Here is a 19,997-nt window from a genome sequence, read left to right as displayed (position 1 = left end):
AGAGTTTGGAAAAGTAGATACGATGGAGACGTATCAGGTACTAGCCATGAAAAAGTGAGAATACAGTAGCCCAGCACCAATATAGATAGAATTCAAGTTTTCTACAGTACCAAAAGAAGTGGTAGTTTGTTTTCTTGTGCTAATGTTATCACGAGTTTCTGTTTAAGTTTTGTGTTGTGAAGTTTCCAATTTTTGGGTGACGTTCTCATGGACCAAGAGATAAGGAGTGGAAAGAGCTCAAGCTTGGGGATGCCCAAGGCATCCCAAGCCAAATTCAAGGACGCCAAAAAGCCTAATCTTGGGGATGCCCCTGGAAGGCATCCACTCTTTCGTCTTCAATCCATCGGTAACATTACTTGGAGCTATATTTTTATTCACCACATGATATGCGTTTTTCTTGGAGCGTCTTGTATCTTAGGAGTCTTTTCTTTTTGTTATGTCACAATCATCCTTGCTGCACACCTTTTTGAGAGAGAGAGACATGCACTCATCATGATTTTGCTAGAATGCTCATAGTGCTTCACTTATATCTTTTGAGCTAGATACTTTTGCTCTTTGTGTTTCACTTATATCTTTTAGAGCACGGTGGTGCGTGATTTGGTGGTTGGCTTATGCTATGAAAGTAGTCCCAAAGGTGATAGATACCCAAAGAGGATGCAAAAACCTCCATCTTCATGTGCATTGAATAGAAAGAGAAGTTTTGATTCCTCTCAAATAGTTTTGAGACGTGGATTTGGTAATATTAAGAGCTATGTTAGTAGGGTGTTGTGAATCTAGAAATACTTGTGTTGAAGTTAGTGATTCCCGTAGCACGCACGTACTGTGAACCGCTATGATAGGAAGTCGGAGCATAATTGATCTATTGATTGTCATCCTTTGTGTTGAGGTCGGGATCGCGCGATGGTTAACACCTACAAACCCTTCCCCTAGGAGTATGCGTTTAGCACTTTGTTTCGATTACTAATAAAAACTTCCGCAACAAGTATGTGAGTTCTTCATGACTAATGTGAGTCCATGGTATAGATGCACTTTCACCTTCCACCATTACTAGCTTCTCTAGTGCCGCGCAATTCTCGCCGGTGCACAAACTCACCAAATTCCTTCCTCAAAACAGCCACCATACCTACCTACTATGGCATTTTCATAGCCATTCCGAGATATATTGCCATGCAACTCCCACCGTTCCGTCTCATGACTTGTGCCGGCACTCTCATATTGCCATTGCATGATCGTAAGATAGCTAGCGAGATGTTTCAATGTCATACGCCATGCTAGATCGTTGCACATCCCGGTACACTGCCGGAGGCATTTCCTATGGAGTCATCATCATTGTGAGCTTTGAGCTGTGAGTAAATAAAAGTGTGATGATCATCATTACTATAGAATTGTCCCATGTGAGGAAAAAAAAGAGTCCAAAGAGCCCAAAAACAAAGAAAAGAGAAAAAGAGAGAAGGGACAATGCTACTATCTTTTTCCACACTTGTGCTTCATAATAGCACCATGTTCTTCATGATTGACAGCTTCTTGCTTTGTCACTACCATATGCTAGTGGGAATCTTCATTATATAACTTGTCTTGTATATTCCAATGACAGGTCTTCGTGAGCAAGCAAGTTGGATCCACACCCACTAGTTTTCCTTTTGAGCTTTCATATACTTATAGCTCTAGTGCATCTCTTGTATGGAAATCCCTACTCATTCACATTGATATCTATTAATGGGCATCTCCATAGCCTATTGATACGCCGAGTCAATGTAACCATCTCCTCCTTTTTGTCTCACAACCACCACCACACTCTATTCCACCCATAGTGTTATATCCATGGCTCGCGCTCATGTATTGCGTGATAGTTATAAAAAGTTTGAGAAAGTAAGAGTGCGAAAACAATTACTTGGCCAATACCGGGGTTGTGCATGATTTACATTAGTTGTGTGAGGATGATGGAGCATAGCCAGACTGTATGATTTTGTAGGGATAACTTTCCTTGGCCTTGTTATTTTGAAAGTTCATGACTACCTTGCTAGTTTGCTTGAAGTATTATTGTTTTCATGTCAATAGCAAACTATTGTTTTGAATCTTACGGATCTGAACATTCATGTCACGTGAAAGAAGTTGCAAAGGACAACTATGCTAGGTAGCATTCCACATCAAAAATTCATTCTTTATCAGTTCCATACTCGAGGACGAGCAGGAGTTAAGCTTGGGGATGCTTGATACGTCTCCAACGTATCTATAATTTTTGATGGTTTCATGCTATTATCTTGTCAAACTTTGGATGCTTTGCATGCCTTTTATATATTTTTGGGACTAACTTATTAACCCAGTGCCAAGTGCCAGTTCCTGTTTTTCCATGTTTTTGACCCCTTTCAGAGGAGATTTTGAAACAGAGTCCAAACGGAAGAAAATCCCCGAAAAGATTTTTTCCATAACGAAAGAAGATCGGGAAGCTTGAGAGCCAAGGCAGGGGGGCCTCAGGGGCCCCACAAGCCCCCACCCCATGGCCAGGGGGATGTCGCGGCCCACTGGCTTGTGGGCCCCCTGGGCACCCTCTGCCCTAGGGGTTGCACCTATATATTCCCTAAAAATCCCAAAAAAATCAGGAGATCATCGAAAGTACTTTTCCGCCGCCGCAAGCTTCTGTCTCTGCAAGATCCCATCTGGGGCACGTTCTGGTGCCCTGCCGGAGGGGGATTCGGATACAGAGGGCTTCTTCATCAACACCATGAACTCCCCGATGATGCGTGAGTAGTTCACCATAGACCTACAGGTCCATAGCTAGTAGCTAGATGGCTTCTTCTCTCTCTCGGATCTTTAATACAAAGTTCTCCATGATCTTCATGGAGATCTATCCGATGTAATCTTCTTTTGCGGTGTGTTTGTCGAGATCCGATGAATTGTGGATTTATGATCAGATTATCTATGAATCTTATTTGAGTTTCTCCTGATCTCTCTTATGCATGATTTCATATCCTTGTAATTCTCTTCGAGTTGTGGGTTTTGTTTGACCAACTAGATCTATGATTCTTGCAATGGGAGAAGTGCTTGGTTTTGGGTTCATACCGTGCGGTGACCTCACCCAGTGCCAGTAGGGGTAGCGAGGCATGCATCATGTTGTTGCCATCAAGGGTAAAAAGATGGGGTTTTCATCATTGGTTTGAGATTATCCCTCTACATCATGTCATCTTGCTTAAGGCGTTACTCTGTTCATCATGAACTCAATACACTAGATGCATGCTGGATAGCGGTCGATGTGTGGAGTAATAGTAGTAGATGCAGAAAGTATCAGTCTACTTGTCTCGGACGTGATGCCTATATGTATGATTATTGCCTTAGATATCGTCATGACTTTGCGCGGTTCTATCAATTGCTCGACAGTAATTTGGCACCCACCGTATTACTTGCTATTTTGAGAGAAGCCTCGAGTGAACACTATGGCCCCCAGGATCTACTCCACACCATGTTTTCAGCCTTACACTTTTTACTTCGTTGCACTTTCCGCCTTCAGATCTCACTTTTGCAAACAATCTTGAAGGGGTTGACAACCCCTTTGAAGCGTTGGGTGCAAGCTTGTTTGTGTTTGCGCAGGTACTCTGGACTTGACGAGACCTTCCTTCTGGATCGATACCTTGGTTCTCAAACTGAGGGAAATGCTTACTGCTCCTGTGGTGCATCACCCTTTCCTCTTCAAGGGAAAAAAACCAACGCAAGCCCAGTCTCCGTCAACGTGTCAATTTCTGGCGCTGTTGCTTGAGAAGTAGCAGAAGGATTTCTGGCGCCGTTGCCGGGGAAGAACTTTTGTTGTCGTAGCATGCACCAAGCAGGAAGTGCCGGTGGTTTCACTGTGGCTCGTAGGAGGGACAGTGAGGGCTCGGGGTTGAAACCACGGAATTGTGGTCGTGGTTTAGGATCCATGTGACTCACTGAGAGGGAGAGAGAGCGAGGAGGAGCGTGCATGCATGGTCGCGGTCTGCTACCTCTTGAGCTTGCGTTGGTTTTTGCCTAGAAGAGGAAAGGGTGATGCAGCACAGTACCAGTAAGTATTTCCCTTAGTTTGAGAACCAAGGTATCAATCCAGTAGGAGTATGAAGGCAAGTCTTCAAAGTACCTGCGCAAAAACAAACAAGCTTGCACCCAACGCTATAAAGGGCTTGTCAATCCCTTCACGATTGATTGCAAGGTGAGATCTGAAGGCGGAAAGTGCAACAAAGTAAAAATGTAGAGCTGAAAATATGATGTGAAGTAGATCTGGGGGGCATAGTGTTCACTAGAGGCTTCTCTCATGATAGCAAATATTACGGTGGGTGAACGAATTACTGTCGAGCAATTGATAGAACCGCGCAAAGTCATGATGATATCTAAGGCAATGATCATACTTATAGGCATCACGTCCGAGACAAGTAGACCGATAATTTCTACATCTACTACTATATAACTCCACACATCGACCGCTATCCAACATGCATCTAGTGTATTGAGTTCATTACAAACAGAGTAACGCCTTAAGCAAGATGACATGATGTAGAGGGATAAATTCATGCAATAGATATAAACCCCATCTTTTTACCCTTGATGGCAACAACACGATGCGTGCCTCGCTACCCCTTCTGTCACTGGGTGAGGACACCGCACGGTATGAACCCAAAACTAAGCACTTATCCCATTGCAAGAATTATAGATCAAGTTGGCCAAACGAAACCCACAACTCGAAGAGAATTACAAGGATACGAAATCATGCATATAAGAGATCAGAGGAAACTCAAATAATAATCATAGATAATCTGATCATAAATCCACAATTCATCGAATCTCGACAAACACACCGCAAAAGAAGATTACATCGGATAGATCTCCATGAAGATCAGGGAGAACTTTGTATTGAAGATCCAAGAGAGAGAAGAAGCCATCTAGCTACTATCTATGGACCAGAAGGTCTGTGGTAAATTACTCACGCATCATCGGAGAGGCAATGGTGTTGATGAAGAAGCCGTCTGTCTCTGAATCCCTCCTCCGGCAGGGCACCAGAACGTGCCCCAGATGGGATCTTGCGGAGATAGAAGCTTGCGGTGGCGGAAAAGTATTTTCGTGGCTCTCTCCAGAGGTTTCAGATTTTTAGGGAATTTATAGGCGGAAGAGGTAGGGCAAAGGAGCCACGGGGGGCCCACAAGCCTGCTAGGCGCCCCCCCAGGCCGCGCCTAGGGGGCTTGTGACCTCTCCCGGGGTCCTTTTCCTTGGTTCTCAAGTTCCCCGTGTATCTTTTGTTACAGAAAAAATCATTCCGAAGATTTTATTCCGTTTGGACTCCGTTTAATATTCTCCTCTGAAAAAGGGTCAAAAACACGAAAAAAACAAGAACTGGCACTTGGCACTGAGTTAATAGGTTAGTCCAAAAAATATATAAAATGCATGCAAAACATCCAAAGTTGACAAGATAATAGCATGGAACCATCAAAAATTATAGATACGTTGGAGACGTATCAAGCATCCCAAAGCTTAACTCCTGCTCGTCCTCGAGTAGGGAAGTGATAAAGACCGAATTTTTGATGTGGAATGCTACCTAACATATTTGTTTTTTGTAACTTCTTCATTGTGGCATGAATGTTCAGATCCATAAGATTCAAAACAATAGTTTAATATTGACATGAAAACAATAATACTTCAAGCATACTAGCAAAGTAATCATGAACTTTTGAAATAACAAGGACAAAGAAAGTTATCCCTACAAAATCATATAGTCTGGCTATGCTCCATCAACCCCACACAACGAAGTGAAATCATGCACAACCCCGGTATTGGACAAGTAATTGTTTTCGCACTCTTACTTTCTCAAACCTTTTTCAACTCTCACGCAATATATGAGCGTGAGCCATGGATATAGCACTATAGGTGAAATAGAGTGTGGTGCAGGTTGTGAGGCAAAAAGGAGGAGATGGTCACATCGACTCGGCGTATCAAAGGGCTATGGAGTTGCCCATCAATAGATATCAATGTGAATGAGTAGGGATTACCATGCGACGGATGCACTTAGAGCTATAAGTGTGTGAAATCTCAAAAGGAAAACTAGTGGGTGTGCACCCAACTTGCTTGCTCACAAAGACCTAGGGTAATTTGGAGGAAGCCCATCATTGGAATATACAAGCCAAGTTATATAACAAAGATTCCCACTAGTATATGGAAGTGTCAAAACGAGAGACTCTCTATCATGAAGAACATGGTGCTATTGTGAAGAACAAGTGTGGAAAAAGATAGTAGCATTGTCCCTTCTCTCTTTTTATCTTTTTTTCGAATGGGCTCTTTGGCTTCTTCTCACCTTTTTTTGGTGGGCATCTTTGGCCTCTTTTTTTTATTTCCTCACATGGTACAATGCTCTAATAATGATGATCATCACACTTTGATTTACTCACAACTCAATACTTAGAGCAATGATGACTCTATAGGAGATGCCTTCGGCAGTGTACCGGGATGTGCAACGATCTAGCTTGGCGTGTGACGTTGGAACATCTCGCTAGCTATCTTATGATCATGCAATGGCAATATGGAAGTGACGGCATGAGTCATGAGACGGAACGGTGGGAGTTGCATGGCAATATATCTCGGAATGGCTACGAAAATGCCATAATAGGTAGGTATGGTGGCTGTTTTGAGGAAGGTATATGGTGGGTTTGTGCACCGGTGAAAGTTGCGCGGCACTAGAGAGGATAGCAATGGTGGAAGGTGAAAGTGCATCTATACCATGGACTCACATTAGTCATGAAGAACTCATATACTTATTGCGAAAGTTTTATTAGTAATCAAAACAAAGTGCTAAACGCATACTCCTAGGGTAAGGGTTTGTAGGTGTTAACCATCGCGCGATCCCGACCGCCACACAAAGGATGACAATCAATAAATCAATTATGCTCCGACTGCCTAACATAGCGGTTCACCGTACGTGAATGCTACGAGAATCACTAACTTCAACACATGTATTTCTATATTCACAACACCCTACTAACATAACTCTAATATTACCATATCGATGTCTCAAAACTATTTGAGAGGAATCAAACTTCTCTTTACTAATCGATGCACATGAATATGGAAGTTTTTATTATATCCTCTTTGGATGCCTATCATCTTTAGGACTACTTTCATAGCACAAGCCAACTACCAAGTTACTTAGAGAGAGCACTCACAAAAAGATATAAGTGAAGATCGAGAGTTCTTATTTCTCCAAAATATGACACTGCCGTGCTCTAAAAAGATCTAAGTGAAGTACTAGAGCAAAGTTATCTAGCTCAAAATATATAAGTGAAGCACATGCGAGCTAAATTGCCTAACTCAAAAGATATAAGCGAAGCTCAATGAGTATTCTAGCAAATTCACGATGAGTGCATGTCTCTCTCAAAAAGGTGTGCAGCAAGGATGATTGTGACACAACAAAAGAAAAGACTCCTATAATACACGACGCTCCAAGCAAAACACATATCATGTGGTGAATAAAAATATAGCTCCAAGTAATGTTACCCATGGATTGGAGACGAAAGAGAGGATGCCTTCCCGGGGCATCCCCAAGCTTAGGATTTTTGGTGTCCTTGAATTTGGCTTGGGATGCCTTGGGCATCCCCAAGCTTGAGCTCTTTCCACTCTTTATCCCATTGTCCATGAGAACATCACCCAAAACTTGAATACTTCACAACACAAAACTTAAACAGAAACTCGTGATATCATTAGCACAAGAAAACAAACTACCAACTCTTTAGGTATTGTAGCAAACTTGATTTATATTTATATTGGTGTTATATTACTGTATTCTCACGTTTTCCATGGCTAGGACCCCCCCCCCCCGATACTATCCATAGTTTCATCAAAATAAACAATTAACACAACAAAAACAAAATCTGTCAAAAATAGACCAGTCTGTAGCAATCTATATACTTCGTATACTTCTGGTATCTCACAAATTCTGAATAATTATGAAAATTGGGGAAATTGGCATATCAACCAGCAGAAAAAACAATCAACTCAAAATCTCTTTCTCGATAGGAATTAAAAATAATTTCATGAGCGCAAAGTTTATGTCTTTTTCAGCAAGATCAAACAACCATCACCAAAACTAGTCATAAACGTTGTACTTGGCACAAACACAAAAAGAAACACAAAAAACACAATCATAACATAATTATGATGGTGTGGACACAACAAAACACAAAGCAAAAAATCAAAGATAAATTCATTGGGTTCCCTCCCAACAAGCGCTATTGTTTAACGTCCATAGCTAGGCATAAGATGATAGAATCAAGTATCGTCGTCTTTGGTGCTCAAACCATAAGTAGGGTGAACACTCATCATTTTAAGATCTTCATCTCTCTTACTAGATGGTTCACCACTGTTTTTAGGAACAAAAACAAACTTGGTGGCCTTATTGTGGGCAAAATTTGGAGTGTTTTGCACAACGGCAAAAGCGGAACCCAAGTTGGTTATAACATCCTCTAGTTTGCCAATTCTAGCGGAATCATGACCTAGTTTTTCGTTAATTGTGGGTTCCCTCTCCTTTAATTTTTCAAAGTCATTCCCACCTTGGATCCACACTGAGTGATTTGATTGTGGATCTTTTTATCCAAATTTTCAATGAGTTCAACCGTAGCAACTTTATTTTCAATGATATCCAGTCTACGCATCACATGTTCAAAGTTAAGGTAGTTCCATTAACCATGAGTGGGGGTGAGCCAACTAAATTAATTAAAGCACCGTTAGAATCAACGGTATGGCTACCCAAGAAATTTCCACCTACGATGGTGTCAAGAACATACCTATTCCAAGGGGAAATACCCACATAAAAGCTGCGAAGTAGGACCGTAGTAGATTGCTTACGAGTAGATCTATTATGAGCATTGCAAATCCTATACCAAGCATCCTTTAAGTTTTCTCCCTCAATTTGTTTGAAATTAAGAACTTCGCTCTCGGGAGTATCGTTCGAAGCGATAGGTCTAGCCATAAGGATAGGTAGACTATGCCACACAAGCAAACAAAAAGCAAGCAAAAGAAAAGGGCGAACGAAAAAGACAAATATTTTTGTAATTTTTTGTTTTTCAGAAGTGGGGGAGAGGAAAAGAGAGGCAAAACAGTAAATGCAAGAGATGAGTTTGCGACACTTACTTGGATAAGCTTCACTTAGAATAGTCCCCGGTACCAGAAATTGACAAGTTGAAGGAAGACTATTCTTGACTTGATACTCCCCGACAACGGCGCCAGAAATTGGCACGTTGACCGGAGACTACTCTTGACTTGATCCTCCTCCCCGGCAACGGCACCAGAAATTCTTCTTGCTACCTCTTGAGCTTGCATTGGTTTTTCCCTTGAAGAGGAAAGGGTGATGCAGCACAGTAGCAGTAAGTATTTCCCTCAGTTTGAGAACCAAGGTATCAATCTAGTAGGAGTATCAAGGCAAGTCTCCAAAGTACCTGCGCAAAAACAAACAAGCTTGCACCCAACACGATAAAGGGGTTGTCAATCCCTTCACGATTGATTGCAAGGTGAGATCTAAATGCGGAAAGTGCAACAAACTAAAACTGTAGAGCTGAAAATATGATGTGAAGTAGACCCGGGGGCCATAGTGTTCACTAGAGGCTTCTCTCATGATAGAAAATATTACGGTGGGTGAATGAATTACTGTCGAGCAATTGATAGAACCGCGCAAAGTCATGATGATATCTAAGGCAATGATCATACATATATGCATCACGTACGAGACAAGTAGACCACTTTCTGCATCTACTACTATAACTCCACACATCAACCGCTATCCAGCATGCATCTAGTGTATTGAGTTCATAACAAACAGAGTAACGCCTTAAGCAAGATGACATGATGTAGAGGGATAAATTCATGCAATAGATATAAACCCCATCTTTTTACCGTTGATGGCAACAACACGATGCGTGCCTCGCTACCCCTTCTGCCACTGGGTGAGGACACCGCACGGTATGAACCCAAAACCAAGCACTTCTCCCATTGCCAGAATTATAGATGAAGTTGGCCAAACGAAACCCACAACTCGAAGAAAATTACAAGGATACGAAATCATGCATATAATAGATCAAAGGAAACTCAAATAATAATCATAGATAATATGATCATAAATCCACAATTCATCGGATCTCGACAACACACCGCAAAAGAAGATTACATCGGATAGATCTCCATGAAGATCATGGAGAACTTTGTATTGAAGATCCAAGAGAGAGAAGAAGCCATCTAGCTACTAGCTATGGACCCGAAGGTCTATGGTGAACTACTCACGCATCATCGGAGAGGCAATGGTGTTGATGAAGAAGCCCTCCGTGTCCGAATCCCCCCTCCGACAGGGCACCCGAACTTGCCCCAGATGGGATCTTGCGGAGAGAGAAGCTTGCGGCAGCGGAAAAGTATTTTCGTGGCTCTCTACCGTGGTTTCAGATTTTTAGGGAATTTATAGGAAGAAGAGGTAGGGCAAAGGAGCCACGGGGGGGGGGGGGCACAAGCCTGCTAGGCGCCCCCCAGGCCGCGCCTAGGGGGCTTGTGACCTCCCCCGAGGTCCTTTGCCTTGGTTCTCAAGTTCCCCTCGTATCTTCTATTACGGAAAAAATCATTCCGAAGATTATATTCCATTTGGACTTTGTTTAATATTCTCCTGTGAAAAGGGTCAAAAACATGGAAAAAACAGGAACTCGCACTTGGCACTGAGTTAATAGGTTAGTCCCAAAAAGATATAAAATGCATGCAAAACATCCAAAGTTGACAAGATAATAGCATGGAACCATCAAAAATTATAGATACGTTGGAGACGTATCACAGTCTTTTGGCCAAATCTGGCACGCGCGGGCATGCGTCACCCAGGTCAACGGAGCTAGGGAGGAGGGGCCCTGAGGCTTCCCTGATGCAGGAGGGTTGTCGGGATGCGAATGGGCAACGGGGGGAGGCTTGAACTGTGTGGGGCTAGCCACCTTAGCCTCGGGTGTGCCTTCTAGCGTGCCTAGAGCGCAGTTTTGGCATGCCACGGCATGCTGGTGCGCTCTGGGGCGCCTTGGCCGTGTCTGGCGTGTCCTCGGGCTGGGTGGGAGGATCCTTGGCCATTTGAGAGCCGAGAGACTCCCTCTTGGTCAAGGGAAGTGATTAAAGAGGTGATGTTAGACTTAAACCAGAAATCTAACAAGGCTTTTTGGCTCTTCTGCTTGGATTCAAGGTGGGGCCACTCACGTGCAGCTGAGGAGTGGTGCTCACAGTTTGGTCTATGAGTTTTGAGGAAAGTGTATGGGTGTAGAGTGTGGTAGGAGTTGTTTTACTAATCTGGCAAAAGGTGTTCGACAGGTGTTTGGGGTAGCTACACTTCACCACTAGTGATGAAAGTTAATAGGATTAAGTTTGATCCAGAAATAAGATGCTCCACAAAATTTGAGCTTCATTGGACAAGTTTGGCAATGCAAACTTGAAATCACCCCCAAATGGGCAGATCTGTCCCTTCCAAAGCGAATGTGCGTACATTACCCCCTCCAGATCCCATTTTTGGCAGAGACTCCTCATTTGGGGTGTTGATCACTCTTGCAAAGTTTCAACCCATTTGGACAAACTTTCCTATGTAGAGTTGCTTCAACTTGATTCTGGACAAAGAGGGTTTTAGGATTATTTAGTGAACCAAACCACCTTGGATTGAGGTGAAATTTGGTGTGGCCACCAAATATAGCTTGGGAAGGTTGCTCTAATTTTCTAGTATTTTATTGGAAATGTTTCCTTTGGAAATATTTCAAAAGGTCAAAACAGACAGAGTTGGTTTTCAAGGGTTTGCTCAAATAATTAGAATATAAATAGGGGATGAAAATCTTATCTATGGAAAATATATGTCCTCTGAGTATCTCCAAGTTTTCTTAGATTGTTCTAAGGCAGAAAAGTAATTTTCCATATAGAAATATCATTTATGGCCTCAGAGATGGACATGCAAAGAAAATAGGAAAATATTTTGAAAAACAATTATTTTATAATATTGGAGTATTAAAATAGTTCTAAAACCATATTATCATCATTGGGTAAAGGCACTCCCTTGTCATCAGGGACTTGAAATGCAACCCAAAGCAAGGTCTTAATAATAGCCAAAATAAGAAAAAGAATCTTTCGAAAATATCTTGCTATAAAAATATGGTTTTTGAATCCACTCATTCAAGCATTTATACACACAATGACAATCATGGCACTCACATCATTTGTTTTGAATTTTTTTAATAAACTCAGATTTTGAAACTACATTTGAAGTGAGGTAAAAACAGGGTGTGACACCTAGCAAAGCAGCGTCGGGCGCGGGGATAGAGGATCGGGGGTGGCTCACCTTGGGCCGAGAAAGGGCGGCTGGATGGCGTTGGTGCTGGGCCTTAGCGAAGGGGCTGGCGAAGTGGGCATGGGGCTCAGTCGATGGAGGTGTTGAGGGAGGCCGAGTGTGACGCCCTTGATTTAATCGTACGCTAATCATACCCGCAAATGCGTACGATCAAACTCAAGGACTCACGGGAAGATGTCACAACACAACTCTAGACACAAATAAAACAATACAAGCTTCATATTACAAGCCAGGGGCCTCGAGTGCTAGAATACGGAAGCTCAATAAACACACGAGTCAGCGGAAGCAACAATATCTGAGTACAAACATTAAACATGGGGTGCCTTAGAGAAGGCTAGCACAAAAGATACAACGATCGAACGAGGCGAGGCCTCCTGCCTGGGAACCTCCTAACTACTCCCGGTCTTCAGCGGCCTCCACGTAGTAGTAGGCACCGTCGGGGTAGCAGTCGTCATCGGCGGGGTACTCCATCTCCTTGGCACCATCATCTAGTCGCAGCAACGGATCAAGGGGGCAAAGGGGGAAGCAAAGCAACGGTGAGTACTCATCCAAAGTACTCGCAAGTCTTACATCGGAACTATGTTAATTATGCATCAGTATCAAAGAAGGGGTTGATATGTGGACTGACTGCAGCAATGCAAGAATAGAGAGAGAAAGGCCTAGTCCTATCGAAGACTAGCATCTTCAGGGTCTTTCGGCAATAGATGAGAGTAGAGAAAGGTAACACAATTAATAGTCATATTGTTGTAGCAATATTAAATGAGGTCACGCCTAGAGATCCTCCCTCGACTCCCTGCGAGGAAGCAATCTCGGGGCAACTAATTCCAGTTAAGTAATAGTTGTAGTTGTATAAGATCAGGGCACAACTCCAAGTCATCCTGTAACCGTGGACACGGCTATCCGAATAGTTAATTTGCATCCCTGCAGGGGTGCACCGAATTTCCCGTCACGCTCGATAACACTCTGGCCGGACACACTTTTCTGGGTCATGCCCGGCCACGGAATATCAACATGTCACAGCCTCACCTAAGCTCAACAGAGAGGCCAGCCCGCCGGTATAACTCCTAAGCACAAAGGGTTCATGGGCCCGCTTGCCCTCCGCGCTCCTGCATGATGTGTGGGCGGCCGATGTCACTCCTATCACCCCTTAATACAAGAGCGCTGTATCTCGGGACCACTCGGCCGCACGCTGGTCCATCGCTGACATCTGAAGAGCTTCGGCTGATACGCGACGTCGAGTACCCATAATTCTTCCTGCGTAGCCGGTTAGTGCGAAAAGGTCTCCGACCAAACCAGATCAAATACCCAAATCCATTATCATTTTAATTATGTCATCGGGATTCCACCCGCCTAACATCTATTCATCAAAGGTTCTAGTAACATGGTCATGTAACTGTGTGGTTGTAACATCAGGGGGAATCCGAGGTATCACCGTCGTTGGATTCCGAATGATGTATCTGTCAAGGTGGAACTAGAGGAATCACCCTCGAGGGTCCCACACTTGAGGGGTTGCAGGATAGAGGCAACGTCGGGAATGGTGAAAGAGGAATCACCCTTGATAGCCATGACCGACTAGTTGTACTACAAAGATATCATCAGGAGTACTTCGCGAGGTGTAACCCTCGGTACCCGATAATATCTCTGTAGCGTCGCACAACTAAGGGGGTGTAAGCGTTGTGTCGGGTCTGGCTCGTCGAATAGCGATCGATACTTGAAAACAAAGCGGGGCCACTTGTCTATGGGGTCAGAGGGGATGACTACTCCACCTATACTAAGCAGATTAAAAGTACAGTACTAAAAGTAGCAGTTCATCAAAAATAGGCTATGCATCAGATATAGGAGCTAATTACAACACTAGCAAAATTCTAATGCAAGCAGGAGGAAGAAAGACATAGGCGATATAGGGATGATCAAGGGAGGTTTGCTTGCCTTGGTGCTTTGTGGCAAAGGGCTGGTCGACGGGGTCGTAGATGTACCCGGCACCAGCGTCAGTCTCGGGGTCTACCGGTAAGAAGAGGGGGAAGAAACAATAAATAATAGCAACGGTGCAACACTAAGCATGACATGACAATATGCAGGCTAGGCATGAGCTAACGCAATAACATCCGCCATAGACGGGTTGGAAAAATATCAGATGATATTTCCGAGGTGTGTGGCTACTGCCGGTCAGGCTAAAAATGACGGAAAGGTTCCACGTTTGCTATGCTAGGGACGCGTGACAAACGAATGGACCACGTATCCGTGTTCGTCTCGTTCTGCTCATCAACTTTCATGTTGAAAATATTTTGATCTGACTTACGGTTTATTTTATATTAATTTTTAAAGTTTTATTAATATTTAGGAATTAAAAACATATTTAATTAATTCAATTAAATGCAATTATGACATCAGCATGATGCCATGCTGACATCAGTAGTTGACTCGTCAACTAACCAGTGGGTCCTACGTGTCATTAACACAATTTATTTATTAAGGTTAAATATTAATTAATAAAATCAATTTAATGGGGGACCCACGTGTCATACTGTAATAGGATAATTTAATTATCCTAATTAATAGATTATCTTAATTATCTATTTAATTAATTAATTAACTAATTAATTAAATAATATATATTTATCTATTTTCTTAATATATATATATATATTTGGAAGGACCCCACCTGTCTTTTGGTGGGAGTGGTGGAGCCCTACTGTCATTGGGACAACAAGCCCACACATACGTTGCGCACAACATGCATACATACATAATACATACATACATACATACATACACTAATACATACATACATACATACACATATACATGCACCTATTATATCCATTTTCTTTCATTTCTTTTTTCCATCCTATCTCTCTGCTCAAACTCTCTTTGCTATCTCTCTCAACAAAGAGAGAGAGAGAGAGAGGAGTGACTGGCACTCTTTGGCAATAGCTAGACGAATGTTGATTCTGTGACAACAAACCTTCCCCTGCAACGGCACCAGAAGAATGCTGCTAGCACTCCCCGGCAACGAAACTACAAGAATGTTGTTGATGGCCCACCAGCGCGTGGGTTCACAGCAGTTTTCGGGGGTAGAGTATTCGACCCAAATTTGTTGATCGCCAAACAGGAGGTGAGAGAATACTCTCGAGTGTTAGCAGCTGAATGTGTCAGATTCAACCACACCTGAAAGATTAGTATCTGCAAGCAAAGTAGTAACAGCAAAGTAGCGACTAACGACAGTGGCAAGGAACAACAGTAGTGACAGCAGAAGCAAGTAGCAGCAGAGGAAGCGACAGTAGTAACAGCAGTAGCAGCAGAGCAAGACAAGTAACAGCAGCAGAGCAAGACAAGTAACAACAGCAGAGCAAGACAAGTAACATCGGTAGTAGGACAAACTCGTAGGCAATGGGTCGGTGATTTGTTTGGATGATATTCGTCATGCAACAGTTATAACACGGAGAGATATGTGGCTAGCTCCCGTTCGTCAATGTGATGTAGGCATGCATTCCGTGTGTCATCATACGTGCTTAGGGAAAAGAACTTGCATGACATCTATTGTCCATCACTCCCGTGGCAGCGGGGTCCAAAAGGAAACTACGGGATATTAAGGTTCTCCTTTCAATAAAGAACCGGACCAATGCATTAGCACTTGGTGAACACATGAACTCCTCAAACTATGGTCATCACCGGGAGTGGTTCCGGTTATTGTCACTCCGGGGTTGCCGGATAATAACACATAGTAGGTAACTACAACTTGTAAGATCGGGTCTAAAACACACATATATTGGTGACAACATAATAATTTCAGATCTGAAATCATGGCACTCGGGCCCTAGTGACAAGCATTAAGCATGGCAAAGTAGTAGCAACATCAATCTCAGAACATAGTGGATACTAGGGATAAATCCCCATCAAAACTAACTCAATTACATGATATATCTCATCCTACTCATCACCGCCCAGCGAGCCTACGAATAGATTACTCACGAACGACGAAGAGCTTCATGGAATTGGGGAGGGAAGAAGGTTGATGGTGACGATGGTGATGATTTCCCCTCTCCGGAGCCCCAAACGGACTCCAGATGGCTCCAGATGAAGAACAGGTTGTGGCGGCACCTCCGTATCGCAAACGCGACGAAATCTTCTCTTTTTATTTTTTTCTAGGACGAAAGTGAACTTATAGAGCTGAGATTGGGGGCGGCAGAGCTACGTGGGCCCCACAAGCTTGCCCACCGCCACCAGGGGGTGGCGGTCGTAGGGCTTGTGGCCCACTAGCCCACCCCCTCAGGTGGATCTTTGCGCAGATATTTTTCATATTTTCCAAAAATGTTCGCTGTAAATTTTCAGGACATTCTGAGAACTTTGATTTCTGCACAAAAATAACACCAAGGCAATTCTGCTGAAAACAGCGTCAGTCCAGGTTAGTTCCATTCAAATCATGCAAATTAGAGTCCCAAACAAGGGCAAAAGAGTTTGGAAAAGTAGATACGATGGAGACGTATCAACTCCCCCAAGCAACTCAGTTGACAAACTGAGAGAGAAAGAAAAACTTCGACAAACTCTGTTTGATCTTGTTGTTGCAACTATGTCTAACTCATAACCAGAATTTCAACAAGATCACAAGTTAACCACATAAGCAAGTGACACAAAGGTCTCACGGTAAACTAATATCAATGGCATAATCAGCTAACGAGCAAATAATAATGAGTTTCAAATACCAACACTTCAATCAAAACAAGCATGAAGCAATATGAATAGGTGGTATCTCGCTAGCTCTTTCTGAGACCGCAAAACATAAATGCAGAGCACTTTCAAAGATCAAGGGCTGACTAAACATTGTAATTCATAGCAACAAAGATCTAGTCATAGTCATACTCAATATCAATCAAAAGCAAAGCATAAAAATGACAGAGGTGCTCTCTAATTTGTGCTTATAGAAGAGGAGGATGACTCAACAGGAAAATAAATAGACGGGCCCTTCGCAGAGGGAAGCATTGATTTGCAGAGGTGCCAGAGCTCAAGCTTCGAAAACAGAGATAATAATTTTGGATGGCATGCTTTCATTGTCAACGCAATGACCAAGAGTTCTCAATATCTTCCATGCTACTCATGCTATAGGCGGTTCCCAAACAGAAAAGTAAAGTTTTAACTCCCCCACCACCAATCAATCACACTCCACGACTAGCCGAATCCTCGGGTACCGTCCATACTAACATCAATTCGGGGGGAGTCTTGTTTTACAGTTATGTTTTCGATTTAAGCGTGGAACTGGGCATTCCAATTACCGGCCCCTTTCTCGTGAATGACAGTGAATAAACACATGTCGAGGATAACACTCCTAGCATGGAAGATACCAATAGCCCTCTGTCACCACATGAGCGGTTCGGGCATGCAAAACAGATTATTTCTTGAAGGTTTAGAGAGTGGCACATGCGAATTTACTTGGAACGGCAGGTAGATACCGCAAATAGGTAGGTATGGTGGACTCTCATGGAAAAACTTTTGGGTTTATGGAAGTGGATGCACAAGCAGTATTCCGCTTAGTACAAGTGAAGGCTAGCAAAAGACTGGGAAGCGACCAACTAGAGAGCGACAACAGTCATCAAGATGCAATGAGTTCGACTAACATTGAATGCAAGCATGAACTGGATATAAATCACCATGAACACGAACATCATAGAGGCTATGTTGATTTTGTTTCAACTACATGCATGAACATGCGCCAAGTCAAGCCACTTGAAACATTCAAAGGAGAATACCATCCTATCATACTACATCATAGTCATCTCAAAATCTATGTTGGCATTCAAGACACACCATTATAAACTCCTAGCTAAATAAGCATGGCATCAGAAATTATGATCTCTAAGTTGTCATTGCAAACATGGTTCTCTCACAACAAAGCTGAATCTGGGATGACAAGCTAGTCATATTTACAAAAACAAAATAGATAGAGTTCATACCAGCTTTTCAGTCTCAGTCACTTCATCATATATCATCATTATTGCCTTTCATTTGCACGACCGAACGATGTGAACAATAATAAGAGTGCTCGTGCATTGGACTAAGCTAAATCTGCAGGCAAACACAAAGGAGAAGACAAAGTAATATGGCTCTTTGAAAGCTAAACATGTATGCATGCAAGAACCACTAAACATTGTAACCAATATATTCTACCTTGACCCAAAGAAAAAGAAAAATATTTACACGAGAAAGCTCCCAACAAGCCAAAGAAGAAAGAAAAATATTTTTGGGTTTTGTCAAAAGGACACAAAACAAGAAAAAAAGAAAACAAAAATAAACTAGCATGGATAATACAGTGGCAAAGTGTGAACACCGGCTAACAAAGTGAAAGCATAAGCATGAATGTAAAGTCGGTGAGAACACGTACTCCCCCAAGCTTAGGCTTTTTTCCTAGCTTGGTCTACTCCCAAGGTGGGAAATAACCAGCTCCGGGATACTCTGGAGCAGACTGTGGATGCCACTGCTATGTGAGCTCCTCTGGCTCCCAATCATAAACTGGCGTCTGATACTCGACTGGCGGCTCGGGCACGGGCACCTGTGGTTGGGCCAAGCCCCAATATGCGTAGATGTCTGAGGGCATAATAGTGTACCTTCCTGCATGAAGATCGAACAAAGAAGGAGCAGGCAAAGTAATAGTCTCTCGAGTACCCTGACTAAATACCAGGTTATAAATCATCCGTCTACTAGCGTCTCTATCCAAAAAATCATGGTGAACCATGCTGTCATAATCCAGATATTTTTCGGGGAGAAGCGTTTATCCTTCCTCTCCTAGTCTAATGGGTATCTCAAAGTGTCTGGCAAGACGGGTAGCATAGATACCTCCATACACAACACCCTTGGAACGGTTGGTGTTCCACCGCTGGGCTACTATAGCACCTAGGCTATAAGTCTTATCGTTATAAAGGCCTTCGCGCAAAACCGCAAGGTCTGGAGAACTAAGTGATCTAGCCTCCCCACGACCAATCAAACATTTTCCCACAAATAATGAGAAGTACCGAAGCACAGGAAAATGTATGCTAGCAATTCTAGCATGAGACACTCCTCTCTCCTCTCCAACAGCAATAGAACCAATGAAATCCTCCAAGTCCCGTGGACAAGGGTCACGGATATCCCCAACATAAGGTAATTTGCATACATTGCAAAAGTCATGTACTGTCATGCACTGGGGAACATCGTATATCATGAACTCAACCATGGGAGGATTCTTCCTCGGATAAAAGTTGAAGCTTTGAACGAAAATATTGGTGAGGAGGAGGAATTGTGAGCACTTATCTTCAACGAACGCAGTAAGACCTGGGTTCTCCACCAAGTAATAAAAGTCTTCATAAGGCCCAGCGGCGCGCAAAAATTCATCACTTGGCCACTTGCACGCTCGAACTTCTGTGACTCGAGGGACTACGTACTTGGGGTGGTTCTTCTCATCCTCCTTGGGGTTACGACTTCAAGAGCCTCTCAAGAACCTCTTCATCTTTTCCTTTTTCTAGCTCTGAAAAATTCAGAAATTTTTAGAGACTTCGAAAGAAAAGTGAATAAAGATTAACCCAACTTGTAGCAACTACTCCTACTAGTTCCTAGAGACCATATCACGCGCTAAAACTACTTGGGACCAGCTAAAGTCAACCTTTCTAGCTCGAGAACAGGGTCA

Source organism: Hordeum vulgare, chromosome 4H, assembly GCF_904849725.1.
Source record: "Hordeum vulgare subsp. vulgare chromosome 4H, MorexV3_pseudomolecules_assembly, whole genome shotgun sequence".
Lineage (NCBI taxonomy): Eukaryota > Viridiplantae > Streptophyta > Magnoliopsida > Poales > Poaceae > Hordeum > Hordeum vulgare.
The sequence above is the reverse complement of the archived record's forward strand: the minus strand, read 5'-3'. Positions refer to the sequence as shown.